The following is a 14,644-nucleotide window of genomic DNA, read 5'->3' as shown; positions in this document are numbered from 1 at the left end:
GAAGTTCTTGGTCGTAATATTAACGAGGATCATCACTGTTTAAGTGCCCCTATTAATGTTTACGCCAATATGAATCTGAAAACGAACGCAAAAGCGAGAACCGATGAGTGAGAAATACTATTACGGTAGTTCAAGGTAGAAAAGTTGATAGTCTTGTCGTCAGCGTAACCGAGAAAAAAATGAATTAAAAGAGGTGGATGATGGCATTTACACACGTTCAATCTAGTCCATAAGCCATCCCATGGCTTCTTCCCAAACTCAGTACACGCTGTAGAGGGGTCACCCTAAAGAACAAGGTATGCCTGAAAAAACGTAGAAAAAATTGACGTCACAGCTCTGAGAATATGGCTGATGGTTTTTCAGCGCATCATTAATTTTGCAAATTTTAATAATTGATATCTCACTTAAAATGTACCTCACAATTCTCAGACTCGGAATTTAGCCTAGTTGAGGTTTAAATTTTTTTAAAGATCACTTCCCAAAAACGTGCAAATACTCTCTTGATGAAGACAATTTTTGATACTATTTTCCCATGCAAGAATTGACGCTGTTGACTCAACGCGATCCGACGATTACCTTTTTTCCGTCAGTTGTCGAGTTTCTTTAGGATTCAATTCAGCAGCCATCATCTTTCCTTTCGTCCGCTGATCTCTCAAAATCTCTATCCGCGTCTTCATTCGGGCGAACCTTATGCTCCTTGTAGTTACACGCACAAATATGGTATAATTTCAAAGGTTCCTCTGAATGTGTTTGAGTTTTGCACTTCAATAAACCCCTACTTTTGGCCTATTCACATTTTCCTTAATTTTTACTATTTCCTGTGGTACCACTAAATCCATTTAGTCACACACATAATGGAAGAGAAGCGCGTCACCATAGTTCGCACACCTTTATAGCCACTCGAGAGGCCTCTTCATAGACCGTAGGCTCCTTTCCTACGTTCTCGCATCTAAAAGTATTTAATCACTTCTATAAACTTGGTAACATCGATTTGTTTAACGCCGACGAGGCGCCAAATAAGGGACAAGTCGCCTCACTACGCATCCTTTTTTACCATCTACCATAGTCCGATTTATATTATCAAAGATGAACGCCCTCCTAGCAGCACACGCGGGATGAATTTTTCTGTATTCGAGGCGTGGGAGGGCGAGAAGTGAGCGGGGAGGGGACGGGAGCGGCCTGCCGTTCTTGAATCCGCGACAGTGCGGGGGCGTTGGAATATTTTCTTCGCGCATGCGGACTAAAATTAGGCATTTTGTGGCGAAAAGATGGCAGATACGTCAAAATGCACTAAATATTTGCTCTTAACGGGCAGTAACTCGGCAAAATCTATAAGGAATGACCATTTAATATGGAATTTTTCAAATTTTGACCCTCCCCCGTAGATTGCATTTGAGCGAGCGTCAGGGGTTCACCTAGAGGTCTCAAAATTTTAAGGCCTTATTTTTCATCAGTCCCAAAACTTTTTTCATTGGACCAGATGGATTTGAAAAAAATCGATTTTTCCGTTCTGCCCTAATGAGTAATACCCAAATACTTAGTGAATGTATGTGCACATATTGGATTGTAATGGTGGTGGTAGAACATGGTGAGTGACATATGTCATGACGTTGAACTCTACGATCTTTACCTCCGTATTAGCCTTGGAAGTCAATTAGTGGGTAAGACGGGTATTTGGACAATACCAATGACTTGGGCACCATTTAAACCCTATGGATCGACACCTTTGTAGGTGTGCTATTATTTTTGCCACCCCTATGACCTTGTATGTGACCTTCCTGGGTCAACGGTTGCATTTTAGTAAATAAAAGTGCTATTTTCGTTTTTCTCGAGTCTGAAAACCTGAGAATTGCCATCTTGGTCAATGAAATTCAAACTTTTTTCTATCTCGATTTTTTAGCATTGAAACACAATAAGGCTAATTGAAAATTTTGGTTTGGACCCACATTGTGAGGTCAAAATTGTAAAATTTTTCCTTGCACTCTGCAAAATATAGGACGTTTGCCCATATGTGTGCCAATTTTAATGAAATTGCCTTAGGCGAAGCCACCAAAATTAGAGGTCAATAATGACACAATACCTGTGGGACAGTGTATATTCCACAAAATTTAGCACAATAATGGCGACAAATGAAATTGACATTCAGTGAAGCTATCATAGCAGTAAAGAACCACTGAACTGTGAACAGGAGCGAATTATTTCTTCCGAAATATTTCATTGATTCATACGGGAAGGAATGAGATCACTCCACTACTATCGCGAAATCGCAAGGATCATGGAAAATGTTGCACATAAGGTTGCAAGGTAACTGGAAGAGGGCATTAATGAAATTTACAGCTTGTAGTCGGGTAAATAGGTTTAGGTATTGAATATAATTATAATATAACCACTAAGTTTTTAATTTGCTTTATATTTTGTGTCTACAATGTCAAAATAATTAAATATGAAGTCGGTATATGTTTAACTGTTATTATGACTTGCTTTTACGTTTATGTTTTACCAGAAAAGGAGACCATAAATTTCAATAATTTCGTTGATGAAAGTAAATCATTCATTCTGTCTAGTACATTTAGGCGAAAAGGCATTTTATTGTCTTCTTATCTATTTTGGTGGCAATTATAGGGCATGCGGAGGAAAGTTTTATTATACAGCGAGTAACATTGATTGCATTCAACAAAGATTGACACTTTCCATTCTTCAACACGCGCCACAGTGACGTTCAACGGCGGATCTATGGGCGGGGGGGGGGGGCTAAGGGGGCTATAGCCCCCCCTTAGATACCCAATTTTCCCTGGATAGAATAGTAGTTTTGTTCGGACCCCCAATACTGCTGGGAGGTTACCTCCCACTCCCCCCCCTTTACCCTATCCTGAATCCGCCACTGGTGACGTCAATACATGCAAAGATAGGAAAACAGTAATTACTTTTCTCAGTACAGAGTTCGAAGTTATTCTAAATTGTTATTAGGTACAATAATAGAGGTACTTTTTAATTATAAAATTAATGCTAATTTAACAAATATTTTTCATGGATTGGAGATTGTGCCAATATCCACATACTCTACAGGATAAACGATCTTGTGAAGCATCTTTTCTCTGATAAAACTGCTCGATTAAATGCTGCGTGGTTGATTACAGACACCATTATTTGAGAAAAGTGATTTCAATCCTATCATCTTCGTTTCTAAGTGTAATCAATAACATAAATGGCGTTTACTGCTCATCAGTTCCCGTTTATATTAATGACAGAGAAAACCATGAGAATAATCTATCTTGGATTAGAATATTGAATGATACGAGGAAATGGATATCCTGAATGTGAACCAAGAGCAAATTTTCGTGTAAAGAGACATTTTATCACTCAACCAAAAATTCTTCGCACTAAAATACAGACACCCATATTCGTCAGGAATCATAACCTACTAACCTTCAATCGGATCCTCATCATGGAAACCATCCTGAATCCTTTGTCTTGTGAGCCTATTGCTCACACCTTGCGCTTAAATACCACAAATTGAACACATCGGTATCAAGGTAAAAAATGTACTTTGCCATAGATTCCTCCGCCCAAAAATGCTTTATGCTGCTGCAACAAATGTATGCTTTAAAATGCTGCATAAAACCCTAGAAATTGCTGAAAATTGCGGAAATGAATGCGCCATAAGGGCAAAAAGTATAACTTGAAAAATTTACAAATTAGTAGTGACAATCGCTTAGGAAGTGGCTGCCTACTCCTGCACACGATGTGCAGTTGTCGTGTGCCCGTCCTTCCTGCACTATATCCAGTCTTCGATAACCCTGGTCGACAAAAAAAACCTTTTTTTTTGTCCTAGACATGTTTTTGGGTGATGTTAAAGGTTTTTTCGTGCTAATTCCGAATCTGGGCTCAGATTTTTTACATCACGTCTAGTTTTCTTAGGACTAGCTGATTAAATAAGGGTTGGAGGACGTCTCAGCAAATAAGTCGTGATCTTAAAATATGTGAAATACGGTAGCTTTCTTAGGATTTTATCGCATATTTAACATCTTGAAAGTCCTTTCTAAGTGTCCATGAGTAATCTGATAACATGTTGTTGAATATTCCTTGCTGCTATTTTCCATGTTTTCCTGGTGGAAACGCTCACTGCGATCATCACTAACGGCGCCGAGGTTTGGTCGAAAAATAGTCAAGGTGTGAGTCGAGAAAGTGAACTTTTAAAATCATACTGCAACCCTTTTTTGGTTCGATTTAATTTGATTAGCCACCAGATCGCGATAATTTTCAGCCATGATATTTCCTAGAAAATGTTCAAATACATTTTTGAATGCCTTGCACACGCTTTTTTCCCATTGAACTCAATTGCTGTTGAAATTCCAAATACTTCCGCAATTCCCTAATCTGTGACCCAATACAAATTCCTTCTTTGATCTTTGCATCGCTAACATTAGGGAATTTCTGTTTCAAATAAGTAAAACCAGCACTATTTTTATCCATGGATTTCACAAAATTTTAAAAAGTCCTAATTTAATACGTAGGGGTGGAAAAAGAATATTTTTCGGATCGACCAAAGGCTGAAAAAGAACATTGTTGGATCCAGGAATTAGTGCTTTACGTTTCGACCAATTTTTGAAGTACCTAATGTTTTTTTATTCTGATATCGTACTCGCAGATGAAGCAACAATATTTCGTGTAGCCAAGCTGTTAGCTTAGTAAAATTACATTTACTTGCAAGTCGCCACAAATTTTCCACTTATATTTTTCGTAGAGAATTTTTTTCTAATAGTAACTGCATATTCTCGTATGATTCTTTCATGTTAGTTCCATGAGCTATCACTATTGAGGGGAGCTTTAAAATAACCTTGGAGGAATCTATGAACAAACGCCAATCATTTGTGTTGAATTCAAAATTAAAAGTATCCATAACAGAGAGAACATCATTGCAAAAAGTAAAGTTTTTTTATTCAGAAAAAACTAATTTAAATTCGTCATGGCGAGATCTATAAATAGAAATTTTCGTATTTGGATCCAGCAATTTCCAACCCTTTAATCGTGATCCCAAGATTTCACTCTTGCTTTTTGGACAATTTGAAATCGCACACTAGATCATTTAACCTCTTTCGTTGTAAAATAAGGTCCATCAGATGTACTCGGTCCAAAATTTGGGTCCTTCTAGTTTCCCAATCCTTCGATATCTCGTTATTGATTACTTGCTGAATCTTCACTAAGATTAACATAATCCATTGGTTCCGGAACTTCTAAATTTTCAGAGTGAGGGATCGGTAGTATCGCTGATTCCAAGTTGTTGGGATATTTTACTGTGTGTTTTGACTTCAAAGTAATTTCTTTAATTTTATAAACAAAAATAACACCCTCAAAAATAACCCTTAGCATCCCGCCAAATCATGGGAACGGCAAAGTTCTAATGACGTTTTCCGTCAGTGCAACCAGTAGGAAGTCTTACACAGGTGCCACACATCACATCGGAAGCCCATCCTTCACCTTGGTGAGCAACTAGACAGTCAAAATAAAGCTTATAACACCGTCTCAAAAAGGGATTAATGTTCCGCCTTTGAGCCGTAAAAGAAATTTCACCGCACACGAACCAAAAGTCATTGAGATGGTTAACGCGCTATCTAGGCCTGATGAAAGCTAAGCCACTTCTCAGAGATTACTATGTAATAAGCTGTAATTTTCTGTGAGCCACGAAATTCTCAAACCATCTTCAGAAAAAAAAACAAACGTCTTCACGCACCGATAGTTGGTCACATACTGATGTGAAATGGCAGCTGATTCAGCATTGCTTTGAAAAAATGATACAATAGTGGAAGATTAAACATATTTTGACAGGATAGGAAGGCATGACATCTTAGGACAATATGTTTTGGCTGGAAAATTTTATTTTCAATTGCTCATGCTATTAAAATGTTTAAATGAATTAAATTGTAGCTTTCGTGAAGGCAAAATCATACATTAAGCTGTCCTTAGAAAACTAGACGTGATGGAAAGAATCTAAGCGCCGATTCGGAATCAGCGCAAAAAATGCATCTAAGATCACCCAAAAATGTCTCTAGGACAAAATGACAAAATCTATGTCGACCAGTGACATTATTCATCGCTGCATTCATTTTAGATACGGCTCATTTGATCAGTCTTTAGCTGGCGACGCAGGATTCTTCAGCTTGGGGTCTTGTGGTGGACGTTTTGCTGCCGATATTTTGCCACTCTCGTTCGCTGCCACTATGACTGGCTCCAACGACTTTTTCGGCATTCTCATCTGTGTGCTTTCGACGGGTCTTAATTTTAATTTTTGTGACTTATTAATCGTTTTGAACTTATGTTGTCATGAAGAAAATTTCAGAGTTTATAAAGTAGATCATTGTAAACTTACGCCTGATTCACCAGAGTACGGTTTATACACCTTGAAATTTTCAAGACGTTAATATATGATAAGTATAAAGCCAGTGATACAACATAATAATGGACAGATCGAGAGGGAGGGTTTCTTCCACTTGTTTGCGCTTTGACAGTGGGTCTCCTTATCATTTGACGGAAGGATCCACTCTGTTGTACATGAAATTTTAATACGATTCCAGGTTTCATTGTTAATGGTGAGCGTGTTTGAAGGAAATGAACACGGCTGAAATATTGGCAACAAAACATCGACCTGAAGAAGACCGGTCGAATCCACGAGAAAATGTCGTCGACTATTGACTGACCAACACAGCGAGGACCCCGAAATCTAACTCTTTGAAGAAACGCAGTCGGAGCACAAGTCAAAAACCTCATGACCATGACAGATGAAGGAACCCATTTATAATCCGAGATCTACCACTACATCGCGTTCTTCATCCATCTGTTTGTATATCTTCAGCATCATCAACACAGGGGCCCAAGCATCGATTCGATTGGCCGCAGACTTCCCGATCTCTTAGTTACAAGCACCAGTCCCAAACAGTCTGGGATAATGACTAACTATAATTCCATAGGTAGAGGTGCGCCAAAAGTGGGTAACGTTGCTTCGGGGCCGGGTTTTCCTATCGGCTAACTATACTTCAACCTATAACCTCAAGATCAAGATGGGCCAAAATTCAATTTATTCTCTATTTTTTTAAACTTATTATCTGTGCTAAATTTTATATAAAGGTTTATTTATATTTATTTTATTTTTATCAAAACATATTTCTTTAAACATATTGATATCACGGAAATTATGTACTTTATTATCTCTCATGTAATTTTAAAACTTAAAAATGGGAGGTGAAATGGTCTCATTTGTTGAATGGCCATTGGGCCTCGTTTCATCTCAATCCGGCCCTGCCTAACTTGAGCTTTAATTGTCATTCAAGTATTCTTTAATACTCAAAACATCCAAAATGGAAAGGGAACTTTAATCATTTAACACATGATAAGAAAGAGCCAAATTCTATTATTTCTATTCTCTTTCTTCAATTTTACGGTAAGTTGAATCGTAGAGAAATCGTAGAGAAGTAACGGAAAATATTAATTTAAAAATATTTTATGTTTATTTGGAAACTTGCTTCATATTCATTCTTATTAGGTAGTAAATTGATAGCGGAGCACTCATGAGCACCCATGCAAAAATACCCAAAGCGTGCCTGTGCGCATGGTGTGGGCCTGGTCATCTTCGAGAATTAAGGCAATCGTCACCATCAATAACTCTTGTGAGTCACTCCACTTAGTATTTCAACATGACGGTTGGTTTGAATAAATGTCACCTCTGACTAGGCCGTAGTTTACTTAATACCACGTGCTCTAAAGCAACGAGAAACCCGCAAGGCATCTCGGTAAACGAGTTCAGGGGGTTGTCAGGTGACCAATCACAAAAAAGAGGTGCGTGGGCGGGATTTGGCCCTGAGCTCCTCCTGGCATTTCTTGAAGTCAATTATTGTTCTGGGAAAAAAAGGACTCCAATGACTTTCTGCTCGGCAAAATATCTATTTTAGTCATCGTTTTTGTAGGGCCTGGAAATAAAGTGAGGTTCTAGGGTGATGTTATTCGAGTCGCTCTGAAAGACATCTGTTATTACTATTAATTACTCAAGAGCTCTAAGCCTAGCACGTAGCCTCCGAGTCTCTTGCACTTAATCCAACTTAACTCACGTAAAATCTGTGTAAATCTCTCCATTCACTCGTATTAGTTTTTGAAGGATGGTCACATTTCTGTTGCAATTTATTTAGTTCACGGTTTTATTTAATTCCAGGAGTAGTTAGGGTAGAAGTGCGAATAAATTTCCATAGGCCTCGCATTACGAGGACTTTTCTTGGGCCGTGTACAAGCTTCACCCGGTTTTGAACCCGGGTCCCATCGATCGGCAGGCCAAACGTCCATCCAGCAGTCGATTAAACTTCCATTTTTAATAATACTTTTTTACTTTGAGTAGCCGAAAGAAGAAGTAGGTAATAGGTCCCTTTTCTTCTCTGCAACAGTCCATGATAATACGTTCAGGTCACATGAAGAAGCAAAAAAATTGGACTGGCCTAGTCGTAGCTTATTCAAAGAATTACACAATGCATCAACCTAGTAAAAAAGTGAAAGTTCTGAAATTATGATTTATATAAGTACCCATGCGGCGATCATCATCATCGCTAGCAATGCTGTGAATGATTGTACACAGCTCTCCTGTCAGCTGGCCTTTTCATGGAGACATTTACAGTCGGTTGGGAAACCTTCCTGCAAGCCTTATCATGAATATGCATTTCTTCTCTCGTTTATCCTTCATCAAAATTTCAGTACGTCTCATCGGAGATCTTTCTATATTGTTCTTCCTTCAACTGTTATTTCGAAGATTTATTTCATCAGACCATTTGCTGATTATGCGGCCGATTACGTCGTCCGCCATCGTAATTGTCGGATGCTATTCTCTAAAAGGCAATCCATAATGCAATGAATAATTCGTTTTGTTAGTGGTAAATAACGCCGGTAAAAAGTGTAATGAACGCTTGTTCTCAGATTGCCATGATTGTGCTTACTACGCGGCAATTGCCGCTCTGTTAGGACTCGAAAACATTAGCCTGCCGTAGCGCTGAAAACTAAGCGAAAAATGAAACTAGGCTAAATTGACTTGCGTGGAACAACAAACAATGACAGAAGGAGAGAAATGTGTTGCAATAGATTCGTGTTGACCTAAGACACAATAAAGGTAAACAATATCTCAAATATTCACCCCGCGCGTCGAACTAGGTAGACCATGGAATTTTTTTGGGATTCACTTCAGCTCCACGTATCAATAGGATCGTAATTTTAAAAAGCGTGAAATACATTCGTAGGAGCTCACAATCCAACTTCATAGCCATCGATTTACCTCCGGTGAAACAGAAAAATTCACGTCATATTAGTAATCATGCTCATATTCATGTTATTGACTATTTGCCCGTTTAGGATTAATTTCTGATGAGAATTATCACTTTTTAAACTGATAGTGATAAATATTGGAAATTCCATATTTTTTCTATAAATTGTCCAGTTTATTATGAAACTATAATCTTATCCTATCTCATTTTGAAATGAGCCGGGGGAAATAAATGCATAAAAATTCTATGCAAGAGTCAAGGATATAAATAATGCATAGAAAGCTATCTGCCTCGGCTTCAACCATGGCATCATAAGTTAAAATAGTGACATGTGAAACGATGTGCACTATCGAAGTCTTTACCACTTTTCCATTTAGAATCATTTGGAGTACCTGTGGATTATACCATATACTGACATGTGCATGATTTCTTATGCAGTACAAAAATTAAAAAAATAGCAATGATTTACCAATTGGTAACGTGCGCTGAAACCACATATCAGCGACAAATCAAATACCCATAATACCTTTTGCAATTTCCATGTGCGTGGGTATCGTACTCTTTTTGAAAATCTAGTTCCTTTGAAATTTACCAGTTCCTTTTTCAGCATTTGTCTCAAAATTATAAGAAGCCAATGGAAGTCAATAAGCGATATGCATTCAGTAATAAAGGAGACATCGAGTATGTAAAAAATATAATCGTGAAAGGGTAATTAAACACCATTCCTGGAGTGGTTGTTGCTTTAGCAGTCCTGATGAACATCTTTCTTGGCTTCAGCGACATCCCATACAGGTGGTGTTTTCAAATAATAAACAGCAGCAACCGAAAGTTTCTAAATAACCCATTCTTCCACAGAAGGGTGTATTTGGAAAGACGTTTACATAAATTAACTTATAAAATCCTCAATGGAGTTTGACTGAGAAGATTTTTCCATTAAATAATTTAAATGATTTAATTTAATGCTATGATTAACGAAAACATAATCACTGCAATACTAGTTTTTAAAAACGAATATTCCTCTACATAAGTAAGAATAATTACTTCTACACAACAGTCGTTAAATACGGACAAGAAAATATTATTTTATTTTTTAATATCCAAAACAAAATACCTTTCCATGATTTTCTGTCATTTTGATACTTCAATAACACGGGGTGGGGTGATATGCTAAAAGCCAGTTCATCCGATTGCACACATATTTGGAAAACTTACTCCGCTGTATTTTCTTGCTATATTGTCGTATTATATTTTTGCCAAATTATAATTTACTAAATTCATGACAATCCTTCGAAGATATCAAATAACACACGCCATACAAGGGCAAAAGGAAGATTTTTTCGGTGAAAAAATGTTAAATTATCATTTGATTATAACTGCCCTAGAAAATCCTTCGTTTATTTCGGGAACTTGCGATAAAAATAAACTTAAAATTTGCGAAAAAATGTCAACTATTTTAAAAGGATTTTGGGTCAATTGATCTCGACAAAAGTTGTCATGTAAAATTTTTAATAAAATATTATTAGAAATGAATATGAAATTAATGTATAGCAAATTAATCGTGAATATGAGCATGTGTTATCTATTTAGCTAATTTTCTGCACCTGATGCTTGATGCTTTTACAGGGAAGCAACAGTTGGAATACAGTCTGTGTAAGGAAGTGAAGTGGCATGGGGGTGTATAGAGCGGGTAATCTTCGTCATCAGGCGCGTCCAGAAACCAAAACGAATGACCAACACATGCTCAAAGGACAGCAGTCAAAATGACAAGCTTGCTTGAGAATATTCTGAGAATGTATCCAAGCTCTATCTCTGTGTGTATCTCAAAATGGAAGATTTAAATGTATTAAAATATCAGAGGTCCTGTAAAAGAATATCCTGAAATAGAGGTGGGCAAATCTCACGCTACCTTTCGTTTTACTGGCCGCCATGGCTTTACTGGTGCGTGACACGTCCGCTGCTATCCCAGTAAATATGCAGCAGTTTCCCAGGGCTGGTTTCGCTTAGGCTCCCGCGCAATAGATATGGAAAACGGAAATGGCTTCATGCACTACATCCCAGCGCCTAGGCTCAACCTTATCGTTTTTGGTAGGGAGAGCATAATAGTGCAAATGCGAAGTGCAACGCAAAGGAAAAAAAGGAATACTCGAATATGACTAACCAACCCAGTAAATACTATATTGATAATATCGCTGCGACCAAGAATTAGCGGAATTTAATGTCAGCACGAAGGTTTGGACTCAAGAAGTAAAATTAATAATTGTTGTCAAAGTGAAAATATAAGATATCAGAGAAATAAAAATTACAAAATTTGCCAATACTTAGATGGCATATCGAAGGTAAATTGAAACACCACTTCACTGCGGCGACATAACTGAAGCTTAATGAGCATAAAAAGAAGTCTACCCTTTATGCGTCAGTGTTTAAATAAGAGACTCAATATTTTTATTTTGCAGTTAAAACCATACACTCTCTTTGTTGCCGAGGGACAATCGATTTAACGTTTCCTCTTTTTGATTCATTGCATAAGGGCTGTTTGGGCAACCACCGTAAAAATTTTCATTTATTAATTTACTATTAAATACCTCAAATACGCACACCACATCCTTCCATCAAGGGCTACATCAATTACTAATGAATGCCCGACATTAATAATACCCATGCCCTGGCTGGAGACGAGGGCTTATAGGGTGCATGAGTGGAATAAAGAAATGTCCAACTCAGTGGGTGTCTACTAGCACACACCAATTCGAAAAGACAGCCAATAATACGACCTCCACTCAGAAGTTGATCTACTTCGTTATAATTATTTCTAACTGCTTTCGAAATGAAGTTATAAAAATAAACGATGACCCAAAAATAATACTAACAATAAATAAATTCAGCCTAATGGAAATTTAGCTTCTTCGGCCTACTATTGGCATAAATTAACTCATTTAAGCATAACTAGTATACGAAAATATATTACTGAATACATATCTTCGCTTTTTATTAAATGAAAACAAAACACATTCCTGTGATTCATTTCATGCCTCAAAATTCTTCCACACAAAATTTCTATGTCCCCATATGTGCGTGACATAGTTTGATTTCTTGTTACATTGCTTGTAAAACTATCTCGGTAAAACAAAATGCCGCAAATATTGGCTCTTCATTGGTTTGTCTCATTTTATAATTAAGTTTTCTGCTTGAGTTTCTTTAATTTTATATTTGAGCTCCTTATGGCAATTTAGAAAAGATATTTCTGTTAATATTATTACGTATATTTTTTCATTGAAAAAGTTGAATGTAGAAGAATAATTTGACTACAAATATTTCCGATTCCCAATCTTATCAGGTCAGATTAAACTACAGGTGAGAGTAAGCGAATCCATCATGAAACATATTCACTGATTGCTTTGAAAGCACTATAAATGTCGTTGATGACAGCGTTATAATGAAATAAAAAATAAATATTGAGTAAGATTCGCAGGTGCTATAATTTACTCTTTCTAGTCTTATCTTCTCTATTTGAAAACAAATGCGTGCCAGGAGAGCGTAAAATAATGTTTTCCAGTTTTCATTTGCTACACTTAGCCCATACTTCCACGAGTTACACATTTTTTCTAAAAACAATTGGCTTCGGTTTTCGTTTGAGGCCAGTGAGTTTACCCTAATGAGTTATTTTGCGGAATTCAGTCATTTTCATGAACCTACATGGAAATAGGAAAGTAGGACCTAGGACCCAGCCAGTAGCGCTGACTGAGCGTGTGGGCACTATAAGCCAATTTCAACCGGTATTCCATTAAACTTACCTCACTTGATGTCATAAAAGAGCAAATATGCCAATGAATGCGCAAAATGGCGACAAAAAAGATTAATTTTGTGTATAAGCCTTAACCTTTGCTCTCGTTTAAATATTATCAATCAAAACTTTTCCTGAAAACATTTTAACGCGGCCATCGCTCAGAGGTGGAGGCAATATTAGAAAGTAAAGGAAGACGGAGCACGTTGGGTGCGAGGCTTTAGAAATTCATGCCGCGCTGTTGCACAGATTGGACAGCTCATGGCCTGGCTGGACATTTTCTCGGCTCTCACGATCCTAATGCCTTCTCCAAGGATGCTCTTCAGGGGTTAAAAAAATAGTGTATATTTCTCAGAGAAGTAGAGGGAAAATTCTTCATCTCACAAATAGGTTGGTTTTCTATTATTTTCTTTAATGCCTAAAATGAAAGATTATTACTCCTGGAGTACGTATTGCACGCTTTTAGATTTTTAAATGACGATATCTATTTTTCGCGATGAAATGAAAAGTGAAATTTTTTTAAGCGCGCGAAAACGCGACGGCTAAGTATGAATGCTGGGAAAAGCCCGTGTGACGTCATTCTGGTTCCCGCTGTCGCCGTGTGAGATGACCTTGGGGCCAGGGTATGTGATTCGCTGCGATGCAGGCTGCTCGCAGATATCCGAGTACCCTGCTAGCAGATAGCGCTTGGCTTAAATAAGGATTATTAATACCTTATCAAACGAAGGAAACTTTCCGACTATAGGCAATTTTAATAGGTGATTATTAAGAAATGTTTCCCTGAGGTCTGTGCCTCATGCATGCATTGGTAATCTCAGACGATGTAAAACTCCTATATACTCGTATAGAAACTAGGTCCCTGTGACGTCACGTGGAGTGACATCGCATGGGCGCAAATTTGGCCTTTTTTAGATGCAGTTAAAATTGACCATTGCCATTCGTCTAAACTGGGATTTATAAAACCAAATAATTTGTATATTATGAGTACACTAATGGTGGGTAACGAATGGCAATCAATGCCTTTCGTTTTCGTTGATGAGGGAAACTGCCCTATTGTAACTCAGTTCCAGTTATTTAAAGCATCAAAGTATTCTGCTCCAGTAATTCTGAAACATTTTTAATGTATTAAAGCTATTATTGCTTCACCAGATTCTGCGATTCTCCCAATTTTTCTATGTGAATAATAACGGGGGGTGTCGTCGTAGAAGAGATGAAATTGTTCACGAGAGGGCGAACGGTTAAAACCCGTAATGTGCCAAATACTATGAAAAGACGATGAAGGGGTAACTTAAATTAACTGGGTAGGCATGCTAGGAACAAAGACTCTAGATATTTCTGCTAGATACTTCTTAAACTTTCACAGGCTAATAGGGTAGTTCCCTTCATCAAAGAAAACGAAATATTCGAAAAACGGTTGCGATTCGTTACCCACCATTAGTGTACTCATAATATACAAATTATTTGGTTTTATAAATCCCAGTTTAGACGAATGGCAATGGTCAATTTTAACTGCATCTAAAAAAGGCCAAATTTGCGCCCATGCGATGTCACTCCACGTGACGTCACGGGGACC

The sequence above is a fragment of the Ischnura elegans genome, chromosome X (assembly GCF_921293095.1).
Source record: "Ischnura elegans chromosome X, ioIscEleg1.1, whole genome shotgun sequence".
NCBI classification, from domain to species: domain Eukaryota; kingdom Metazoa; phylum Arthropoda; class Insecta; order Odonata; family Coenagrionidae; genus Ischnura; species Ischnura elegans.
The sequence above is the reverse complement of the archived record's forward strand: the minus strand, read 5'-3'. Positions refer to the sequence as shown.